Consider the following 23056-nt stretch of genomic DNA (forward strand, 5'->3'; position numbering starts at 1 on the left):
TGGCTCCAGTTGAATATTTCTCTACTTTGTCATTTTATTGATCAAGTCCATCCATCTTGCTCAAACTTAACCTCCATCATCTGTTTTGGTATTTTTCCCTGCTACATTCTCTTTCTCACTGTTCTTCAACTTTTCTACTCCAGCTTTCTTCCTTCCTGGTGTATGCAGTGTTTTAATCTCATATGTTGTATCATTCTCCTCTCTTCCTTTGACCGACTCCTTCGCAATTTCATCATGACGGTGTTGCACACTGAGTTTACGTTCGGGAGCTAGTGGGTTCGAATATCTCTGAAGATGGTTTTCCGTGGATTCCCATTTTCACACCAGGCAAATGCTGGGGTTGTACCTTTCCCATTCCTCCGTCGCTGCTGAAAACCTGTGATGTGCTAGTGTGATGTTAAAACAAGTAGCCTCAATGAAGTGTCTGTGAGCAGATCTTGCCCCATGTGAATGAAGACTCGCACAGCTCAGCTACAAAGAAATGGTCACTGTCCTTCTTCAGTCACCTGTAGATAAAGCTGATGTGTAATGGGGTTTAGCAAAAGCTCAGGGTACGGTATTTTACACATCAGATGGAAGAAACGTACTTGAAATTGGAGAGGATTGTTATTAGGCCTAGTTAAAACAAGTACGAGCATTGTAACTAACTGAAAGAAAGAAGCACATGGTGTTTAGAAGATGCGATAAACACAGTGGGAAGAGGTGACAAGAAATCTTCTGTCCTGATGTGGGAAGTGTTGGACAAGAAGAAAACTGGATAGAAAGAGGTAGAGGTAGTAGGAGCCTGATATGTTGGTGATGGAGACATTTCTGAGGTGGATGGATTAAGTTGTTCCGAGGATAATGAAATGTGTAAGTTTGAGAGGATTGTTTGGTTTATTTTCTGAGGTACAGGGTCTTTTTTTTTTTCTTGCTCGCTCCACAGCACCACTCAGAGCACGGTACGGCTGGCGCAATGACACTCCATCGCTAGCTGGTATAATGCGTGCTTTTCTTCCTCACTACTCACAGCAATGCACACTTATAGAAATCCATTTCTAGTGAAACTATTAGTCTAAAACCTACCTGGCATTACATTTGATGTTCAAAATGTTGTCCCTCAGCTGTCGAACACGCCTGACAGCTCGTAAATAGGTTTGCAGACACTCGGCGAATTTCAGCCCGTGTGATGTTCGAAATAACTTGTGTAATGTTCTCTTGTGTGAGGGTTGTTCGCATACACTTTTCCCTTCGGCATCCCCCCACAGGTAGTAATCACAGGGATTTAAATCAGGAGATCTAGGGGGATAATTTAACTGCACGATCTTCGAAAACTTCCCGTATTACCTCCGTAGACTGATCAGCAGTGTGTGCCGTCGCATTATCTTGCATACAGTAACCATTACTTCTTTCTTATTCCATCAGCTCTTGAAAGAATGGTCTGAGAATGAGGTCTATATATCGATCACCATTATTGTTTCACACAAAAATATAGGCCCTATAATTCTGCAAGCACTTATTGCGCACCAAACTCCTATCTTTACATCATGAAGTGGATGGACATGCTGCTGGTGGGGATTTTCTGCCCACCAGTAGTGATTGTTTTGACTATTTATATAGCCACTTTGGTGTAGCTATGCTTCACCACTATAAAACAAAAGTTCTGGGTCAACATACCCATCGTGAACTGACTGAAGCAACCAGTTACAATACCAAGCCCTAGTCAAACTGTCAGGTCCTCTTAAATATTGGGCAGGGGTGAGTTTGTACAGTTTTGCTTTTAACGGTTTTGTTGCTTTATGGGCAGAAGATAATGACACATTAGCCTGTACGGCGAGACGCAACAGGGATTTTGTTAGAGTTCTTTCCAAGAGAGCTCCTATTTCGTCAAGCTTTTCCTCTGTTAAAATGGTTCGCCTCCTTCTTGATTTCTTGTTACGAATGGACCCAGTGGTGCGGAACTTCTTTACTAATTTATGTACCATACTCCTATGGGGAGGGAGGATGCCAGGAAATTTGTGAATGAATCGAAAGCGGCATTATGTATAAGAGGAACGCTTCGCATAGCTCAACACAATGAATACATGCTGTTCTACTGTACACATCACTCGTTAAACACACGATTAGTATTCCTACAGAAACTACGCTATTTTAAAGCGAACACATTGAACATGCTACCAATACCACAGATGTTGAACAACTAAACTATTGCTGTGAAGCAAGGGTTATCACTACCGTACTGCATTAAATCATCTTAGCCGGCCGCGCTATCGCCTTCCGTGCGTGTTCCCCTGACACACGGACCCTGTATATTCCTTGGGTAACTTCTACAGAAGCAGGTATGCCTGAGGTTCATTTTAAAAATCATAATTCTTGTTGCTGGTAACAAATTGTGTCAGAGCTGATGGATACCGGACCAACCGTGTTTGGTGAACTTTTGAAACATCCGTTTAGTATACAGTACTGTATAGCCTCAGTCTAGGAGCTTACGACAAAGTTCTGTGGCTGAAAACATACGTTCATCTACATTATTGACTGACTGTTCAGTCTGCAAGTGCCTCCACAATCTTCTGTGTTATTAGCAGTCATCATATCGGTCTCCTCCATGGCTGAGTCCAGCTTCATCCATCAAGTTTATTCCTCATTCTGCGTACCCTCTTTCCGTTGCTACTGTCAAGACATGATTGAATGCTGTGAGAGATCACACGTTGAAAGGATCCAGCTGTTCCTGCCTAACATTCAATACTCGTAGGTTTCTTTCTTACTGACATCCTGCTAATATCGTACTGTACATGCTGCATTTCTTAAGAAATATTTTGGATTCCAAGGATTTACTTTTTGGATTATTTCACTTAAGATTTGCAAATATGTACGTATTGTTTCTGCTTCATATTAATCTGGTTAGATGACCAGTTCGCTCTAATCTTATCTTAACTGATAAGTCAGCCTCTGTTCCTCTTGCACTTTACACCATGGACTGAGTAAGCTTATATTCATGGTGTACAATGGTTGAAGAGGTGCTAATGCTGCCAGCGTCCATCAGGCACTGATTGGTGTACTTGTCATCAGTCAAGCAGCGAGTGGAACACTACAAGTAATCATTTGCCCATTATTTTAGTAATAGTTGTCATTTAGAAAGGGTTCATATCAGAATTACACGATATATCTATGCCAAGTTTCAGTTCAGTTGGTCCAGTATTTTAGGCATGATTGAGCGAGAAATGAAGACACACCCTCTTTTACCTTACATGTTAAAAGAAACTACTCTGTAAATATATTTATACACAGCAGAATGTACACGTCCTTTAGTTCTAGAGCTCTTATAACATTAAAAACTAAGTCTAATGGTCATCGCTTTGTCTTCCTCTACTCCTCTTGCCGTTCATGGCCCAGTCCATTATTATTCTCGTCCTTGGTACGTACGTAGCCATTATTTCATTTTGAATATCCTCCTGCCATTTGTACCAGCAGTCATTCTCGCTATTTTCATATATCTTATTTGTGAATAAGGTATTCCTTCAGGCTAGCAATCCGTCGAAAGGCATTTGATTGCTTTCAAGTCTTGAAAAAAGAAAAATGCAAGATCGTAACAGGACACATGGCCCAATACTTGGAAGGAAGATGATTATGAATAAGGTATCTTCAGCCCCACCCAGCTTTCACTCCTGTATAACAGAGTTGCTTGGAAATGTAAAGGTGGTAATTCGGCAGCCACTTGTTTGCTGTATGGGTATAATCTGTAACTTTTCTGTAATGCTCTAAACCAGAGTTATTGGTATTGTTATTATTTACCAAGGTTTAATGTACAGTACGAACTAAAAATATAACAGAACTTGTAGATTTTAATTTAATTTTCCCCAGACTTTTGAGTAGACTTGGAGCTTCTAGTGGTCTTGTTAGGAAAGATAATTTATTAAGGAAAATTTTTGATGTACATCAAATTATTTGGGAAGAATTGCAGTTATGTAAGCTGTCATATCAAGATACTTAAGTGACTGCTATACTCATGAAACCATAGTACTTGATCGGGGAGTAAGCTTTTGCGCTATTCTTCGCAAATAATATATTTTCAGATCTATATTTTGAATTAAAACACAGTCATATCTGTGCACAATTGCGTGAAATTTCGCCAAGTGTGTGGACGTAATGTCGTTTCGGACGGCACAGTCGTTATATACAAATCTATGGCAGCTATATAGGCGTACAGAAAATATACAAACGGAAAAACTAGAACATTTTCTACACAGTTGTAATTTTATTTCACTCCTGCCTGTCACCACAGACACAACATATCCTAAGTTCTTGTTTTTCATTGGGCATCCCCTCAACAGACTTTGGCAAGATGTTATGGACTTATTTCATATAATCGGAGTTGCCCAATCAAATCTTGGTATAAATCTTAAGAATGCTTAAATTTAAGTCTCATGTCGCTGGCACTTCTGAGCAAGATATTCCTGCCCCCTCTGGTAGTTGAAGGGATCTTAAACATATAACATTGTTTTTATTATTATTATTATTATCTCTCTTTGAGCTCAGCGCAGGTATCTCGGCTCCTCGATCATTTTGGGTTCTAGGCGGGGATTTAAGACTGGTTGGCCATACTACCGAGCGAGTTGGTGTGCAGCTGTGAGCTTGTCGGCAGCTCTGATGATGTTCTTCTGTGGTTTCCCATTTTCTTACCAGGCAAATGCTGGGGCTGTACCCTAATTAAGGCCACGGTCGATTTCTTCCCACTCGTGGCCCTTTCCTTTGTCACTGACGCCATAAGACCTATCTGTGTCCGCGTGATGTTAAACAAGTAGGAAAAAAAAAAAAAAATGGAGAAATTGCAGAATGGTGTGAACGCGGTCTTGGAAGAAGGAATACAAGATTTTAAAAAAAGTAATAAATGAGTCCAAAACAAAAGTAATGGAATGTAGTTCAGGTGATGTAGAAAATAGGTAGATTAGGAAATCAAGTCTTAAATGAGGTAGATATTATATTGCTATTAACAATGGCAGGAGCAAGAAAATCCTTTAGTAAAATAAATTTGCTTTCTTCAAACATCATCAGTATGGAAGTAAAACATGGACAATAACTTGTTCAGAAAGAGAATAATAGCTTTTGAAATGTGGTGTTACAAAAGGATGCTGAAGGTGAGATCGATGGATCGAATCACGAATGAAGAGATACGGAATCGAATTGGCGAGAGGAGAAGGATTTGGTGAAATTTATAAGTACTTATTCAGTTAGTTTTGAGGGAAGTGTTGGTGGTGAGATCAGTAGGAATGTATAGGGTAGGTGTAGTAGTTATGTGTTAGCAGAGAGCTGCATCGAACTGATGACTGACGCAACAACAGGAGGACTTCCTTTTTTTCTTCATTTTTGGCTGCTGTATATTCAGTGTTGAAAAATGTTTGCCACTATTAGTGATGTGGTCATTATCCCAGCCGAGTTAAGTGACTGCATTCTAAAGGTCGTTTAGTCATGTTCTGACAATGCCCGATATGGCTTAACTTGGGACATCTGGTGCTTCAGTTTCATACATATTCTGTAGCTTTGCGGTGGAAAGTTGAGGTTGAACAGAGCGGACGGTTTATCTAGCGGTCGATAAAAGTGAAGTTGTCCCATCGCTCCTATCAAACCAGTGTCTGCAGTACTATTTTATAGCTCAGTACAGAGTGGTCGACCTCTAGATCCCATGACGAGAGGAGGCCTAGTCTGAGTTGTTATCGACTAAAAAAAGATTGCAACCTCGATGTTGCGTTGAGGAGTATGAGTGTGTTTACGTGACAATATTCAGTAAAACTTAGTCTTAGTCGCCCAGGAGAGATTCGGTTCAGGCCTGGAGTAAAACGAAACATGGGAAATGACATTTTCCTGTTGTCGAAGAAAAAAATAAACATTTATTACTTAGTGTGCGTCGTCACACTGGGGCGAAACGCTACGAATTTCACGATGGATGTAACACGTTTCATAAACAAAATGCATTTTAAAAAACTGAATTCGAATGGGGTCGTTAGTTTTGACGAGGAACTTTCCTCATAACGCTCGACATGGATGGCGTTCTGTCGAACGTGTTTTCGATCATGTCAGTTTATCGTGACACTATAGAACTGTCCTCGCACGCATTTTGTTACACTCAGTACGAAAAGTGTAACGGCAATTGGAGTTCCCAGGAACGATGTGAAAGTTGCTCTTGAGTCATAGGTCGGGACCTGCCAGATGTGATGTAGCGGCTGCTCAATTCTCATTCATGGATCAGCAGAGGAAGGAGGCGAAAGCTCTCTCAGCTCTTAAAGATGTTCGGGCTCATTTCATTGACCGCTGATGTTAGTGATCCTCTAGGCCTCTCAATGCTATTGGCTTTACGTCCCACTAACTACTTTTACGGTTCGGAGACGCCGAGGTGCCGGAGTCCTCGTTGGCTGAATGGTCAGCATACTGGCCTTCGGTTCAGAGGGTCCCGAGTTCGATTCCTGGCCGGTTCCTGATTAATTCTTCTGCCTCGAGGACTGGGTGTATATGTCCGTCCCAACACTCTCCTCACCATATGCAGACGACACACTACCAACCACCACAGAAACACGCAATAGTGATTACATCCCTCCATATAGGGTTGGCGTCGGGAAGGGCATCCGGCCGTCGCGACCCCACAGGTGTAGGAAAAGAAGACGGCGAGGTGCCGGAATTTAGTCCCGCAGGAGTTCTTTTACGTGCCAGTAAATCACCGGTACGAGGCTGACCAGCGGACTGAGATGAGTTGGGGTCTCAGCCACTCGGACAGTACAGTAGCGATAACCGTTTGGGGTCGGTTGTTACAGGCGTTCAAAAGTTAGTTTCTTGGTTCCAGGGGTTTCATCTTTGTTGTTCATAGTGTACACAGATCGTTTACTGGCAGGGAGGTATTAGTAAGCAATGACTAAAGTGCTGTCAGAAGGCGAGAAATCCAGGAGGACTGAATACAAAACCGCAGGTGGATTATTTCAAGTATTCTCTCAGAGTAGTTGTACAGCCATCAGAAGGAAGTCAGCTCTGTTTGTTTTGACGTAAAGGGCGTTCACGATTGATAGGAGCCCTTTGCTGAATATTGGACGGAGGTCGTGACGTCTGTGAGGCCATGCATTCAGCACCACAAAAAGCTATTACCGTAAGGAAAGTGTTAGAGGGTAACGTCACCACTACCAGTGCACCTTGTAGGTCAAGGTGAGCTGCATGTCGAGAGAGTGAGACATTGCACGGATCTCGGTCATCGCCATACTACGACACACATTACCTGGTCTTTTCTTAAAGAATTCCAAAGACTCCTTTTCCTATAACCAATTTGTTCATTTCAGCTTTATCTTCACATTATGATCTTTACTACATTTTGAGTGCTCCATCCAAAGTTATTCGTCTACGGAAGTAATTGAACGTTATGTCTCCAATGACAACTCAGAACGTACCCCGTCTCGATACTCAAGTATTCAAATTGTGCTGCTTTCCTTTCTTGGACCATACTCTAATTAGGATCTTACGTTACATCAGTACTTCTTCATTTCCCGTTTCCAGTCTTATGGCTCGGGTTAAGGATCTCCACAGTTTTCTATCTTTCCTCCAATATTTCTTCTACTTTTACTCCTCTCTTCACCGTATCCATCCACCTCTTTATGGGCCTACCCCGTTGTCTTCCTCATATTATTTTCTCCGTAAATGCTCTCCATTCTCATCTTGTGTCCATACCATTGGTCTATATCTTGTCTTGCAGTTTAGGGAATCCAGTTCTCTCTCTCTGATGTCTACGTTTCTGATGTTATCTCTTTGTGCGTTCCTCTACGAATTTCATCTTGGATGCTTGGATTCTGCTGTTACCATGTTTTGTTGTTGTCCATGTGCCCACCGCATGTGTCAGTTGGTGCGTAATGTATTGAGTAGGGACGTCCCGATTCCACACTGTACCTCTCACACATTGGCATGTTGGAATCTTTACAATTTTTTCGTGTATTTTCCCATCTTCTGTAAGTGTACTCCCCAAATATTCGAAGCCGTTCACAACTTAGTGCAGTATGCCCTCGCGAGAGGTAACCTCCACACTTATTCCTCTACTCCCGATTCCATAAAGTAACGAGTTCTATTACTATGTCGTCTGCAAAGAGTGAGACATTTGTCTCTTTGCTTCACATTCTTTGTTGTACACTCTTGTGGATTTCATACATGGCTTAGATAATTTGTACTTCTGCTCTGCATACCTTCTTTTTTATCAATGCATCGCAAACCAGTTGCCGTGGTGCACTGTTCTCAGTATCTATAAATGTCATCTCTAAATCCTTCTAGAACTCGCACCGTTTCTCCATCATGTTCCTTAACCAAATATTAGCTCAAAAGTTGTTCTATCTCTTCTACTGTAAATCCATATTGCTCTTCCTCCATTTCCTTTTCTACTTTCATCCCCAGTCTTCCCTCTAATGCCCTCTCAAAAGATCTTTGCTACATGTGACATGAGGGGGATTCCGCTATAGTTGCTACATTCTTTCTTATCGCCCTGCGGTCAGGGGCGCGCACCTGTGAGATTGCATCCGGGAGATAGTGGGTTGGAACCCCACTGTCGGCAGCTCTGAAGAAGGTTTCCCATTTTCACACCAGGCAAATGCTGGGGCGGTACTTTAATTGAGGCCACGGTCGCTTCCTTCTCACTCCTAGGCCTTTCCTATCCCATCGTCGTCATGAGACGTATCTTTGTCGGTGTGACGTAAAGCAAATTCTAAAAAAAATCTTACCACCGTTCTTGAATACTGGGATTATCAGGCCCTTCCTCCAATCTTGTGGTACTTCTTTTTCTTTCCATATCACTCGAAATGGTCTTTATATCCAATGTAACGCTACTGGTCCTGCTGCCACTCCATGGCAACCTCTAACTATATGGCTCCTTGTAGTGTAGTCATCTTCGATTGCTGGCTCGGAGAACACAACACTTGCGGCTACTTGGTGCTCCTTACTAGACGAGGCTGGATAGTTAGGTATGTGTTCTCAGGAGGGCGAACCTGAGCAATAGATGTGTTCGCCGGATGTTTAAAGAGCCGGCTGGATTTTGCATTCCCCGTTGCTGAGCGTCAACCGACAAGCTTCAGAAACGTGGAACTCAGTGTCATCGTGTAAAACATGACCGGTGACATTATCTGGAGTGAAAAAAATGTTACGGTCGTTTACTGTTCCAAGATATTCGCAATTTCTCACAAACTTCAAAACATATCCAGATATATTACGTAAAAATTGAACATATCGAAGGTTATAGAGAATCCCATTTGCAGTCATTTGTGTATAATTCACCATTGTAGAATTTCATCCATGGCTTGAATGTCTGATAAATATTATTCAGTTGTGATGAAAAAGAGCATGGTCATCAGACTATTGATTAGCAGTGTAATGAATATGACCATCAAATTGAAAAGGAAACTTTGAAATATAAAAGAAAACGCAAAATAGAGGGGGAAATGCCGTAATGTGAACGATATTGGATTCTTGGAGACCTCTCTTATCATTGTCGCAATATCGGCATTATTGTAGCTCGAGTGAGACATATTGTCTGTATTGATCGTTATTTGTTTCCCCAGATATTTCAAAGTTTGTGGAAAATATCTCCCGCATTATTCGCCCGTCCAACGATAAAAACATGCGGCCGATTGCAGAAACGGTATTTAAACGATGTTTACGGTTAAACAATGTGTAAGTAAGGCTGTCTCATTGCAAAGACGGTATTTATCACTTAGTCTAAAACCGGTGTTAATATGAGGAAAGATCTTCACTGGGGTACTCACATAAATGGGATTGTAAATAAAGGGTACAGATCTCTGCACATGGTTATGAGGATGTTTAGGGGTTGTAGTAAGGATGTAAAGGAGAGTGCATATAAGTCTCTGGTAAGACCTCAACTAGAGTATGGTTCCAGTGCATGGGACTCTCACCAGGATTACTTGATTCAAGAACTGGAAAAAATCCAAAGAAACCAGCTCGATTTGTTCTGGGCGATTTCCGACAAAAGAGTAGCATTACAAAAATGTTGCAAAGTTTGGGCTGGGAAGAACTGGAAGAAAGAAGACGAGCTGCTCGTCTAAGTGGTATGTAATACCAATATAAATGGTCCATTATTGGTATGTTCCGAGCTGTCAGGAAGAAATGGCCTGAAATTACATTAGTAGACGAATAAGTTTGAGTGGCGCCTTTAAAGGTACGAAAGATCGCAATATGAAGGTAATGTTGGAATTCAAGAGGACAAATTGGGGCAAGTATTCATTTCTAGGAAGGGGAGTTACGGATTGGAATAACTTACCAAGGGAGGTGTTCAATAAATTTCCAATGTAATTGAAATCATTTAAGAAAAGGCTAGGAAAACAACAGATAGGGAATCTGCCACCTGGGCGACTGCCCTAAATGCAGATCAGTATTGATTGATTGATGTTCAAGCGGCTATATTTAAATACTGCCGAGAACACTGTTTAACCTCAAACTTATGAAACATATGACACAAGGGACAGTCCGTTAACTGTCAACTTGATCGCAATTCCTGGCAACCCATGTATTTTTTTTATATTTGGGATAATTTCCCTGGAATTATAGGTCACTTGGACTACATACATATCAGAATAAGTTACAGCAACCATACTTAACTGTTTAACGTAAACATCGTGTAAATGCCTTTTCTGGAATCGGCGCTATTTCTTTACATTCGATTTCGGATGACCACCTGCTCAATACTTAACATAAAAAGCGCAAATTACATTGTGTACAGTTTTTCAGTGTTGGTTTCGTACGCCACTGCACACTGTAGCCTAGTGTTCAACTGCGATGTGACTTTTGTAAGGTATGGGACATGTGCGAACGAGCTGGTGTCGCCAAGCACTCTTCTCATGCAGTCTAGCGTGCGTCACTGTACTAAAACATTCGCTCTCTTACCGTCAGTGACCACATTCGTGTTCGGATCACCCTATCGTGGACGGTACTTTGAGGAGTACTCCGACATGGTGTGAGTGCCAAAAGGCCCGAAAAGAATGCGGCCGAGTTCGTACCGTGGAGGACTTGCTCACTCCGCTGCTCAGGTTCCCGACCGAGTTGGCCGGGCGGTTAGCAGCTGTGAGCTGGGTTCGAACCCCACTGTCGGCAGCATAAAGATGGGGCTCTACCTTGGTCCATGGTCGCTGCTAGCCCTCTCCTATCCCATCGTCGCCATGTCGGTGCGAAGTAAAGAAAATACAGCTTTAGTGGGACAAAATCCCTGCGCATAGGCGTTTCCTCGAGGCTCGGCGAGTGAGCCGTGTTGTGTAAACGGACCTTTACACTGTACTCTTGTACATTCCACAGATAAAAGAAGAGCCGCGGGTCAGCTACGGGCGAGCTCTGGGCGTTGTGACGGTACAGTAGGTGCAAAACGTCACTTGAATCGCTTCGTGCAAAATCAGTTATTTTTTAGGGAAGTATAAAAATAATATTTTGAAACAATATATCACCCAAATTACATTTAAAATACGTGCGTTAGGTAGTTTACAGTTCAGTTATGGATTAAGAGCATGCAGCTAATTAACTCCCAAATGTAATTTCCGTTTAGGGGCTGTGAAACTCAGTGGACCTAGGCCCCTTCTGCACACATTACATAATATTTATAGGCACACGGTGAAAATATTACAAAAAATGTCAAGGTTAACACAATCTTCAATGATAACCACATACATAAAATAGGTTTCATAGTTGCAGTCATAGCCTGCCTCTTACGTGGAGACCCAGGCTGCGATTCCCGGTCAGGACAGGAATTGAGGGGATGTTGGTCTGGTATGCCTTACACAGCTGTTTATAGATGGAGAAGATCTGCTCTAGTGAACAAAACATCCGCCGATTGAGTTTGGGTCTATGACTGAGGACTGTTCAACACGTGGACTGACATTGCCGCAAGAAGGGTCAGTCAGAGGGACGGCCACGCAGGCAGGATCGGTATTTGCAAGGTGCAGGTCTGTGACGTCATCTGAACCCAGGCACCTTTCTACACACATCTGAGAGCGATTATGTTTCCAGCTCCGAGTTGTTGACATTTTAACACCACCTCTGACAGGGCATTAGAGCAATAATACGTCAAATACAATGTGATGCAGGTAGCACTTCTGAAGTATTACTAAGAATACATTTTCTTCAGTTTATGTTATTTCTGGCCTCACTGGTTCCACCCACTCTCTGTTTGGTTTTGGCTGGAGGTTTCAAACCAGATGCCACGTGATCCTCGAGCCAGGATACACAGGGTGCTCCGGGTGGGAAGCCACTGAGCTAATCAGAAATACTAATATGCCAAGATTAGATATACGAATTGATACAGCACAAAAAGGCGTCAAGTCTGACACCGTAGTTAGTAGGTGAGAATGTTGACGGGCAAGGTAGTAGAGGTGGTGCTCATATGAGACCTAAAGACCAGTGGCGGTTCGTGACATTTTACTCTGACATCCCTTTCCCCTCTCCACTCGGTCCAGCACCACGATACTTTTAGATGAATAATAATCCGATGGCAAGAGCTGAATAGAAATCTGCTTGCATTAGAACATTAATTAATAAATTAGCTACACTACACGCGTTAAGAGGCTAACAGCTAATGCAATCCCGACTACTATGGAACTGATCACAATCACAAGTGATAACGACATTCATGAAAACAAATAAGCAGTGCACTCCCGAATTTCTCTCTCCTTGCTCAAATTTCAAAGCATGACAACGTATTTAGCAATTTTATCACTACAAATAGCGTCGTGCCGGGCTGAGTGGCTCAGACGGTTAAGGCGCTGGCCTTCTGACACCAACTTGGCAGGTTCAGTCCGGTGGTATTTGAAGGTGCTCAAATACGTCAGCCTCGTGTCGGTAGATTTACTGGCACGTAAAAAGAACTCCTGCGGGACTAAATTCCGGCACCTCGGTGTCTCCGAAAACCGTAAAATAGTTAGAGGGACGTAAAACAAATAACATTGAATAGCGTCGTCACGTTATGGTTACATTTTGAATCTTTATTTTAGCTTCTTTATAGAAGTGAATTGTTTAAATAGTCACTATAATGGAATTCATTGTTTTGTAAAATATTTTGGAATTAATCTCTAACCACAATAGACGTGGGTGGAAAAGCCTAGGTAGATATTATTTCATAGGAAGGGGAGTTAGGGATTGGAATAACTTACCAAGGGAGATGTTCAATAAATTTCCAACTTTGAAATCATTTAAGAAAAGGCTAGGAAAACAACAGATAGGGAATCTGCCACCTGGGCGACTGCCCTAAATGCAGATCAGTAGTGATTGATTGATTGCAAAGTGTTGCCGATGTGCTGAGGACTCCGCCGTTCAGCACTTAACACTCGCGTGCACTCTTCCTTCCCCTCACAGGCGGATATCATCCTTCCAGGCTCCTCCCGCTCCCACACCCCGTACACTTGCTCAGCGCTCTGCTGCCAGTCCGAACGCCTCAGACGGTGGCGTGCCAGATGCGACCCGTGCCACTAGCGACCGCATAATCTTTAACCGTGCCGGATGCGACCGGCGTTGACAAGCAAATTGTCATTTGATAAGTTGTGTCATCACCCAAGATAAGGTAAGCTAAACGAAGAGCAATGCCATTTCAATAGTCCTATAAGCGCTACTGCCCCTATTTTACATAACACTTCTGGGAGAAACTCGTTTTACAACACGAAACATGGTGATGCGTTTACGTCTTTTCCCACCGGGCGAGTTGGCCATGCAGTTAGAGGCGCGCGGCCCTGAGCTTGCATCCGGGAGATAGTGGGTTCGAATCCCACTGTCGGCAGCCCTGAAGATGGCTCTCTGTGGTTTCCCATTTTCACACCAGGCAAATGCTGGGGCTGTACTTCAAAACCAGGGCCGCTTCCTTCCCATTCCTAGCCTTTTCCTATCCCATCGTCGCCTTAAGACCTGTCTGTGTCGGTGCGACGTAATGCCACTAGCAATAAAAAAGATCCTAATTCTCTGAAATTATTTACGACTTACGCGTACTTACTTAGCGTGTCCTATTAGTACCAGGAGTGTCCGAGGACGTGTTCGGCTTACCTGGTGCAGGTCTTTCTGCCTGACACCCTTGGGCGGCCTGCGCGTCTGGATGTGGGATTATGATAATGGACTAGGGAGAGATGAAACCCGGTTTCGTCACGTTGCCTACTCCTCTCGAATAATACCAAGGGGTCTGCTCAATGCTTTACGTCGCCATCCGACGGCCGAATCACCATGACAGCATCATATCCCCTCACTCCATTTGAACACTGCGAAAAGGTTTGGATTTGAATCCCGGCTTTTGGCATGCAATCTAGTGATTAGAAACTGTCTACCACTAACTTTCCTACCTTGCCGGCCAACATTCTGATGGTGATTTTTTTTTTCATCCAGGCTCAGACGGTTGAGATGCTGGTCTTCCGACTCCAACTTGGCAGGTTCGACCCTGGCTCAGTCCGGTGGTATTTGAACGTGCTCAAATACGTCAGCTTTGTGTCGGTGGATTTACTGGCACGTAAAATAAGACCTGCGGGACTAAATTCCGGCACCTCGGCGTCTCCTTAAACCATAAAAGTAGTTACTGGTACGTAAAGCCAGCAACATTATTATATTTTTCTTTCGACCAATGGCACTCGAACCTGCGAACAACGGTGTCAGAGCTTTATTTTAGAAAAGACCAAGTTATCTACTTATTAGCAATCTGCCACTTGGTGACAGCCCTTAATGCAGATCAACTGTAAGTGATTGATGGGTCGCATCTGGCACGTAACCTCTCAGACAACATGGAGCGTGCTGAAAGCCGTTGCCATTTTCTTGAAAATAGAAAGGCAAAATGTTTACAGCCGAAATAATAAAGATAACATTGCATAACTGAACAGCACACCACTGTAAGTTCGACCATCTCTTTATGTAATGAATTACAGAGTGAAATAACGTTAACTGTTTTTGAAAAGGCGGTGGGGCGGCGCGCAAAAACCGTTCATGCACTAACCGCCATTGATAAAGCCTTGAGCAGTAGTATGCTGTGTTCCTACTATCATCTCATAAACTCATTAGGAAGGGCATCCGGTCGTAAAAGCTAGCTACACGTTTATTTCACGCCATACCCGACCCCGCAGTTTCTTAGCTTTCTTGGTCATTTTATCGGTCCTTCATCAGAGTAACTCTGACTTCGTTGATAATGTTTATCTCGGAAATGCTCGAAACAAACCCGTGCATTATTTGTTGAAACCGAATCAACTCTAGAAAAGGACGCACCGACCGTTTATTTAGGGAATGAATGAAACTACTCCCTCTGTGGGTGAGGGTGGTACAGTAACACTGCCTGTCGTAAAAGGGGCCTTACGGGCTGGGGACGACGCTCCTCACTTTCATCCATCCTATCTGAGCTCCCTTGGTCAACTCTTGTTCTTTTCCGACACCAAAAGTATTAGAGCTGTCGAGGCCTCTCCATGTCCTTCGTGGTTCTTGTTTTTCTCTGGTTGATACGTTCATTTTTCGAAGTGTCGGATCCCTTTCATTTTTTCTTTCTGACTAGTGTTTTATAGAGGATGGTTGGCTAGTTTTACTTCGTATAATTACCACCACTCTCTACATTGCCAAACCTTCACGCCGTGTTCTTATGTAGTGAGGGCATATGAGCATGAGCATACTCGTTGGGGTTATTCCACAGAAGTAGGCTCCACTAATATCCCGTGAAGGTGCAGGCTGGTGGAAGCTTGAAAGGAAATCTCCAAGATAAGTTGATACTAAGCAATATTGTGCACTTTCTCTGCTCTACTTTCCCGGGTGGAACCTAAGCCAAACAAATGCAGCTCTAAAAAAGCGGATCTTCCCTAAAACACCAGAGTTTGAGATTCAGTGTATACAGTTCACTTCAGTTTGTCAGAGTATATAGAATTTTAAGAAACTCGGTATTAAATTAATGTTTAGAAAATGCGAACAAGGGCAACTATTTACCAATACGAATGTCCGGATCATTGCCCCGCCTTCGGTTCAGACGGCCCAGAGTTGACATTTTAACCTTAAATGGTTATTTCCGTGACTCCGGAACGCGAACATGACCCAGAGCGTATTAGCCTTACAACATGAACGTTTTAAAGAGGAAGCACTATCTCTTCTGTTAACTTTAATTGGCCTGTCTCAGTCTTATCCTTGGCTTTGACAAAATGAAAGTGACTGCCACGACCATAAGACCTATCTGTGTCGATTGTATAAAGTGGAGTGGTTTGGCATAGAGGGGCACCGGGTGAACGATTGAGTGTAGTTTTAAAGGTGGCAGGGATCAGTGTAGATTGGCTACTATGTGGAGGGTTAAGAGGTGAAAAACCTCCTGACGCCGGGCTGACTCGCTCATCTCGTGACCCTAACTTGGCACAGACCGGGGCTCAGATACGTCGGCCTCGTGTCGGTAGTTTACTGGCACATAAAAGAACTGCTGTGGGACTACCTCGGCGTCTCCAAAAACCGAAACCGTATGGACCCTATTGGATAACGCAGTGCCTCTCTGCCACTCCACTTGGTTCCTGGTCTCCTGCCTCTACTACCCATCTCTTTACGGAACAGATTTCTATCTAATTCTTCTCATATACCTATGTGGACGTTCTGGACATCCTTTGTCACTTCTGGGGTCTATGGTATACTGTTCAATTTTCTGCTGTGCAAGTCTTGTTGTTGTGAGTCTTTCAACTTGTCCGTAAAATTTCAATCTTCGTATTATTATTAGCCGGGTGTTAGACACCGGCTTCTGAACGCTGCATTCCAGTTTCAAATGTTGCTCGGACAAAGTTATGCCTGATCTCCCCTGTCAGTCATTCATCATCTCCCGAAGGAGTGCAACGGGTTGTGGATGTTCCCGTCATTGGTGGAACTATCACTTAGCACGTATCGCTCTACTGCAGTAGCGTTCGTTCTATAGTCCTCAGTCACACATGGAAACTCCCAGCTTCCTCGAACGACTGTGCATAGCAACTTTGTTTAGGCCTACATCATCTCTTTTCTTCCTGCAAGGTTAGTAGCAGTAATCCTATCATATGAAAGAGAGGGCTCATAGTAAAAAGTATTCCTACACTTGATACTGAAACAAAAAATACTTTATTTACTATACTTATTGTCATGTACGTTGTATAACATAAATTGGTTAGCTTTCTGTACACTATGTAAACATATAACTGACTTAGCAAATGTCACCTAATAGCGTGTGGGGCCTCCTCTGGCCCTGCGAACTGCAGTGAGACGACAAGTCGCTGGTAGTCCTCTGGACGCAGCTGACACCAAATTGTTTGCAGAGCGGCCGCCAATGCTGGACTGTTCGTGGGTGCAGGATCCATGGCACGGAGCCTGCGTTCCAGGACATCGCAGATATGCTCGATAGGGTTCATATCGGGGCTCCTGGGTGGCCATGGCAGTCGTTGGACCTCCGCTGCATGTTCCTGGAACCATTCGCGGGCGACGTGGGAGCGATGTGGCGGCGCGTTATCATCTTGAAACACCGCAGAACCGCCTGGGCGCTGGAAGGCCAAAAATGGGTGGAGATGGTCTCCGAGCAACTCAACATACCGCGTACTATTCAAAGTCTCTTCAAGAACAACTTGGGGCCCATTCCATACCAGGAAAATGCACCCCAGACCATAAGAGAGACACCAGTGCCCTGGACCACACCTTCGAGGCAGGTGGGATCCATCGCTTCATGTGATCTGCGCCATACACGGTGCCTCCCCTCGGCATGGTGCAGTTGAAATCGTGATTCTTCCGACCATATCACGTTACGCCATTGTTCCAGTGTCCATCCCTGGTGACTGGCGACAAATGCGCGTCGTTGTGTCCGATGACGTTGGGTTAACAGTGGCACCCGTGTGCGGCGCCGGCTCCCATAACCCATGTTCCTACGGATTGTCCACTGGGAGACGTGTCCAGCACGGCCTGTGTTGAATTGAGCCGTGATTTGTTGTACGGTTGCCCGTCTGTCACTATTGACAATCCGTCTCAGATGTCGCCGGTCACGGTCATCGAGGGTGGCTGGACGGTGACACCCGCATTCAACCATTCACGATACACCCTGGACACGGTTGATGGTGTGAAGCCGAATTCCCGCACCACTTCCGAAATGGCACTTCCCATCCGTCGGGCACCGACCATCACACCCCGTTCGAACGGTGTCAGCTCACGACGACGTTCCATGTTACACCTGTCACATGCACAGCCACAGCTCACAAGGTCTCCTATACAACTACCGCTGGCACAGGGGGGGGGGGGGGTGCGCATCAGTGCTCCGCCATCCCATGACATTTACTCAGCCAGTGTATACATCATAACACATAACATTGAAAGACATAAATAAATGAAAATACCATGATGTCATACTCATAAAAAGTATTCGTACAGTCTTGTTTTATTTTAATTCCTTACTGATTTTAGGGCACATTTAATATTTTGTTGGCAATTCTTTTGATTTTACAATGGCTTCAAGCCGTCTAGGCATTGAATGAACTAGTTTGGGGGTGAAGGTGGGCTCGATCTTACGCTTTGTGTGCTCAGTCTCTCTTTAAGATCTTCAATAGGATTCAGATCCGGGCATTGGATGGGAGGGTGTGTCAAGGATCATTATCCTGCATAAATACTTAATTATCCAGAAGTGCCATTTTTTTTGGCGCTAGATGCTAGATGTTTCTTCTAAATGTCAATATAACGTAGTATCTATGACTCCAGCTGAGCTCATGCTTCACTGAACAAAGCAGAAATTTTCCTTCCAGTTCTGTGTTCGTTTCCCTACAATCTTTTTGCCATGTTCTTGAAGAACTGTGAATTTACTTTCATCCATAAATATAACTCGATCTCAGAATTCCAGAGAAGCTTGTTCCTATTTGCTGGGTTAATTAAAGGTTTTCGCCTTGCGTTTCTACAAAGATACTCATTCGTATATACAAACTTTTGAATTGAGGAAGCACACGTATTCCTACTTCAGACCTCAGTTTTGCAACACTGATTCTAGGATTTTTCTTAACTTTCCTGACGATTAGTCTTTTAGTTCGATCGTCCAGTTTGCATGGACTTCCACATCTAGGTGCATTTTGAAAGATTTTCTGTCACCATACCTGTCAATAATTCCCTGAATTGTAGATCTTAGTCGCTTCACAAGTTGCGATATTTCCGAGAGCGATTTACAGGAATTATGAGCCCGGATTATAATGTTTCTGTTGTTTCTTTCATAGTGCGGCCGATCTTACTCATTGACTGTATCACTTGTTTAGATGACTTGGTAAAAGACGTGACCTTTACTGCTTACCTGCGTTGAGATAAACCACCTCTACGAATACTTCATCTATATTTCTAATTTATTGGATGATACGTTTGTTAAAACAAATATTTCTAAAGTACTATTATTATTTCCATGTTCAAATACCGATATATAGAAAAGTAGTGCCTACGGACAATGCGCGAGATAAAGGTGTACGTATACTTTTTCCCATGATTGTAGAAATAGTTTTACTTGTTGGGCTGCTTCCATGAATCTCTTTTCACTTGAGAATCACCATCATTGCGATGTGTTCCTACCTTCATTCTCTTAGTGTCCAGTGGAGTTTGAGAACTTGTTGGACCCTAATGAAGTGTTGGAGGTACGGCTTCACCACGTCGTGCGTGACACACTTCCTGGACCACCCCAGCTGAGCAGTTCGAACCCGGCTGGTTCGAAACTGGCATGCTTATCTCAGTCAGCTGTGCTGCACTTGCGGGCACTGTCCGCTATTCGGGAGATAGTGCCAGCCGCGAACATTGTTTCCGTGCTTTCCCATTTTCACACGAAACAAATGCTGGGGCTGTACCTTGATTAAGGCCATGGTCGCTTCCTTCCTACTCCTAGCCCTTTCCTATTCCAACGTCACCATAACACCTGTCTGTGTCGGTGCGACGTAAAGCAAATTCTAAATAATAATAATAATAATAATAATAATAATAATAATAATAATAAAGAGAAAGTACAAGTTGGAAGTCGTCCTCTATTAACACTAATCAGGGCTGTGGATAGCCACCAAGAAAGATTAGCGGGGGGGAGGGGAGGGTTCAAAAATGTTAAGATGTCTAAAATCACGAATTTAAACTGTCATCTTCTATATATTAAGAGTGAAGTAGAGACCGCTTTGGCAAATCCGGCCCTCCGTCGGGTCGTTCTACTGCACGGATTACCTTTCCAGCCAACTTTGAGAAATTATAAAATCAAATCATTAATATTGCAGACGTAAGCCGCAATACGTTGTGTACTTGCTAAGCGACCGACAACTATGTGATTTACACTTCCTCTGATGATTGCAGGTTACTCTGAGCTCAACAGACGGGAAGGTATCAAGTGAGTAGTGTTATAACATAACAACATGACTGCGATCAAGATATTGTTTTAAAACGCTTTATTTGGATTAAAGGCAGTGATAGACAACAGACAGTTACTCAAATAAAGTATCACGTTTTCCTACCACTGATTTAATATTGCTCTGCGGACTTTCCGCTTGAAAGACATCCCAAGTCTTATCAGAAGCAATTAGTCGCTAATTAATAAATCTTCTGAAATATTAATGTTGTGACATAGACAGAATATATTCCTAAAAGCAATGTTAGAAAGCATTTGAATGTTGTTCACAAATCTAGATTCAGGTAATTGTTAATTGTGACATTTAATTGAAATATATCCAGACCTCTTCAGATATTTTACTTGCAGTGGGATAGAACTACTTACTGGAAAATCAAGTATTTCAATTGAAAGAATGTTAAACAGTACATTACACCGCGCAATTAAATATCTCAACACCAATAATAGCCGTAAATTATTAATTAATTTCGTGTGGCTATTTCTAGCCGAGGTGCAGCCCTTGTAAGGCAGACCATCCGATGAGGGTGCCATGTGTACGTAACTGCGTGTTATGTGTGGTGTGAGCTGGGGACATCACAAACACCCAGCCCCCGGGCCATTAGAATTAACTAATGAAGGTTAAAATCCTTGACCCGCCCAGGAATCGAACCCGGGAACCACTGAACCGAAGGCCAATATGCTGACCATTCAGCCAACCAAACGGACAATTGCCCTAATAACAATGATGACATTTAAATTAGAGAAAGATAATTCGAATTTTTTGGCCCTGCTTTGTTGAACTTATTTTCACAACATAGTTTGAATTTTCGATATAGTCCGGTGATATTAGCCTCACGCTAATGCACTATATTGATGCAATTTGCTGCTTAAGCGGGTAATTTCGTTCCATTTAGTTCACATGTTTAGCATTATAACTTATCCAGTGCGAGAAGAGAAAGCTAAGGGGCGTGTTCGAAACCAAGTAGCTTGGCTTGTGCCATCACTTAGCGATGAACGCCACGCCCTCTCTATCCCACGGGACTCGTACTTCCTGTTTGTGATCCTCGCAGGGCTGCTCAAACATTGTGGAGCCAGCCCGGTTCACAGAACGCCGAAGCAATACTAGTGGATCATAATGCCCAGAAAATCTTGACGAATGAAAAACTTTCTGTTGTCACGGTAATGATGTGAGTTTCCTTTACAGTTAACATGTTAAAGAAGTGTCCAGGGTTCGTTCAGAGTCTACCGCTCCACTGTCGAGCTGAGCACTCGGCACTCCTGTGCTTAACACGCACCTCTTTCAACTTATCATCTGCAATACTTGCGCACAATCTGTATATAAAATAATAGTTTTGTCTGTACATTGCTCAGAATTTAAAAATAATGGTATTTCTGTCCACAGTAACAAGGAAATCCACTTCTTAATTTTCCGTCATTTCTGTGTGCGGGCATCACGAGAAAATGGCTGAAGATAATGTAATGGAAGACGGGGAATAAGTCACTACAATCTAGACTATAAATAATTTTATTCTCTCCGAAAGAAATGGTAGTTTAATAGAAGGCCTAAAATGTAATACTCAGATATCTATGTTATTAGTGGTCTTGTCGGTAAATACTGCGTAACAGAAGTTATGTGTTGTTGTTGGAGTCGTGCAGCTCTCCGTGGGAGCCTATCCTGTGCTAACCTTATTGCATCCTACATCTGCTTGTCATAATCATATCTTTGTCTACCCCTACCGTTTTTACCGCCTACACTTCCCTAAAAAACCATCTGAACATGTCCTGGGTGTCTTAAGATGTGTCCTATCATTCTTTCTCTTTTTCTCGTCAAATTTAGCCAAATCGATGTTCTGTCACCAATTCGATTCACTATCTCTTCATTCGTATTAGATCTATCCATCTCACCTTCAGCATTCTTCTGTAACACCACATTTCAAAAGCTTCTATTCTTTTTATTTCTGAACTAGTTATCGTCCATGTTTCACTTCCATACAATGCCACGCTCCAGATGGAAGTCTTCAGAAACACCTTTCTAATTCCGATATGAATGTTTTCTTAAGAAAGCTCCTCCTTGCTTGTGCTAGTCTACGTTTTATGTCCTTACTTCTGCGATCGTTGGTTATTTTACTACCCAAGGAGCAGTATTCATCTACTTCATTTCCTAATCGAACATTACCTGCGTTATATAGAATTAAATTTCCGACCCTTATGTGTTATACGTTTGTTTCATACCGGCTATGATATTCATGACTTCGATTACTGTTCCTAAGTCCATCTCAACGCCGGACCACGAGGAAATAGGTGAACAGAATTGAAATCATGTTAAGTCTAGGCAAAACATAATTTTATTCACGCTGGATAAAATGGTTGGTAGTTTGCGCCTCAAATTTAATTTGAAATAGCTATGTCATTGGTCCTATCCAAAAGTAGTGTAACATAAGTTATAGAAAATAAAATTTCCCATCATTTATGAATGTAGTCACCGAGCATTGCTAACATATCGTGTTGACTGACTGGTGTCATCGGTCCATATCGACAAGGAAAATTGTGAAGATCAAATATGCAGTTGGCCATTTCCTCACACTTCTCCCTCTTCAATCTTGGACCATTCCTCTCCTCTTCTCTGCATACGCTCTTCCTATCCACCTGTCTCTTGGTCGTTTTCCTGTTCTTTCCATTTCGCGCTTCCTTCTGGGTATCCTTTCGTCTGCCATTCTCTTCATGTACGCCTGTAGCGGCTCCCTAACCTTCTCATCCTAT

The 23056-nt window shown here is 43.0% G+C and overlaps 2 protein-coding genes across 6 annotated transcripts in view; both read left to right on the forward strand.

The window, feature by feature from the left end:
* The window catches only part of wkd (whacked), a 569688-nt gene that overhangs the window by 391787 nt on the left and 154845 nt on the right, over positions 1–23056 (forward strand). The window lies entirely within an intron of this gene.
* The window catches only part of Mhcl (Myosin heavy chain-like), a 399178-nt gene that overhangs the window by 2580 nt on the left and 373542 nt on the right, over positions 1–23056 (forward strand). The window lies entirely within an intron of this gene.

This window comes from Anabrus simplex, chromosome X (assembly GCF_040414725.1).
Source record: "Anabrus simplex isolate iqAnaSimp1 chromosome X, ASM4041472v1, whole genome shotgun sequence".
NCBI lineage: Eukaryota > Metazoa > Arthropoda > Insecta > Orthoptera > Tettigoniidae > Anabrus > Anabrus simplex.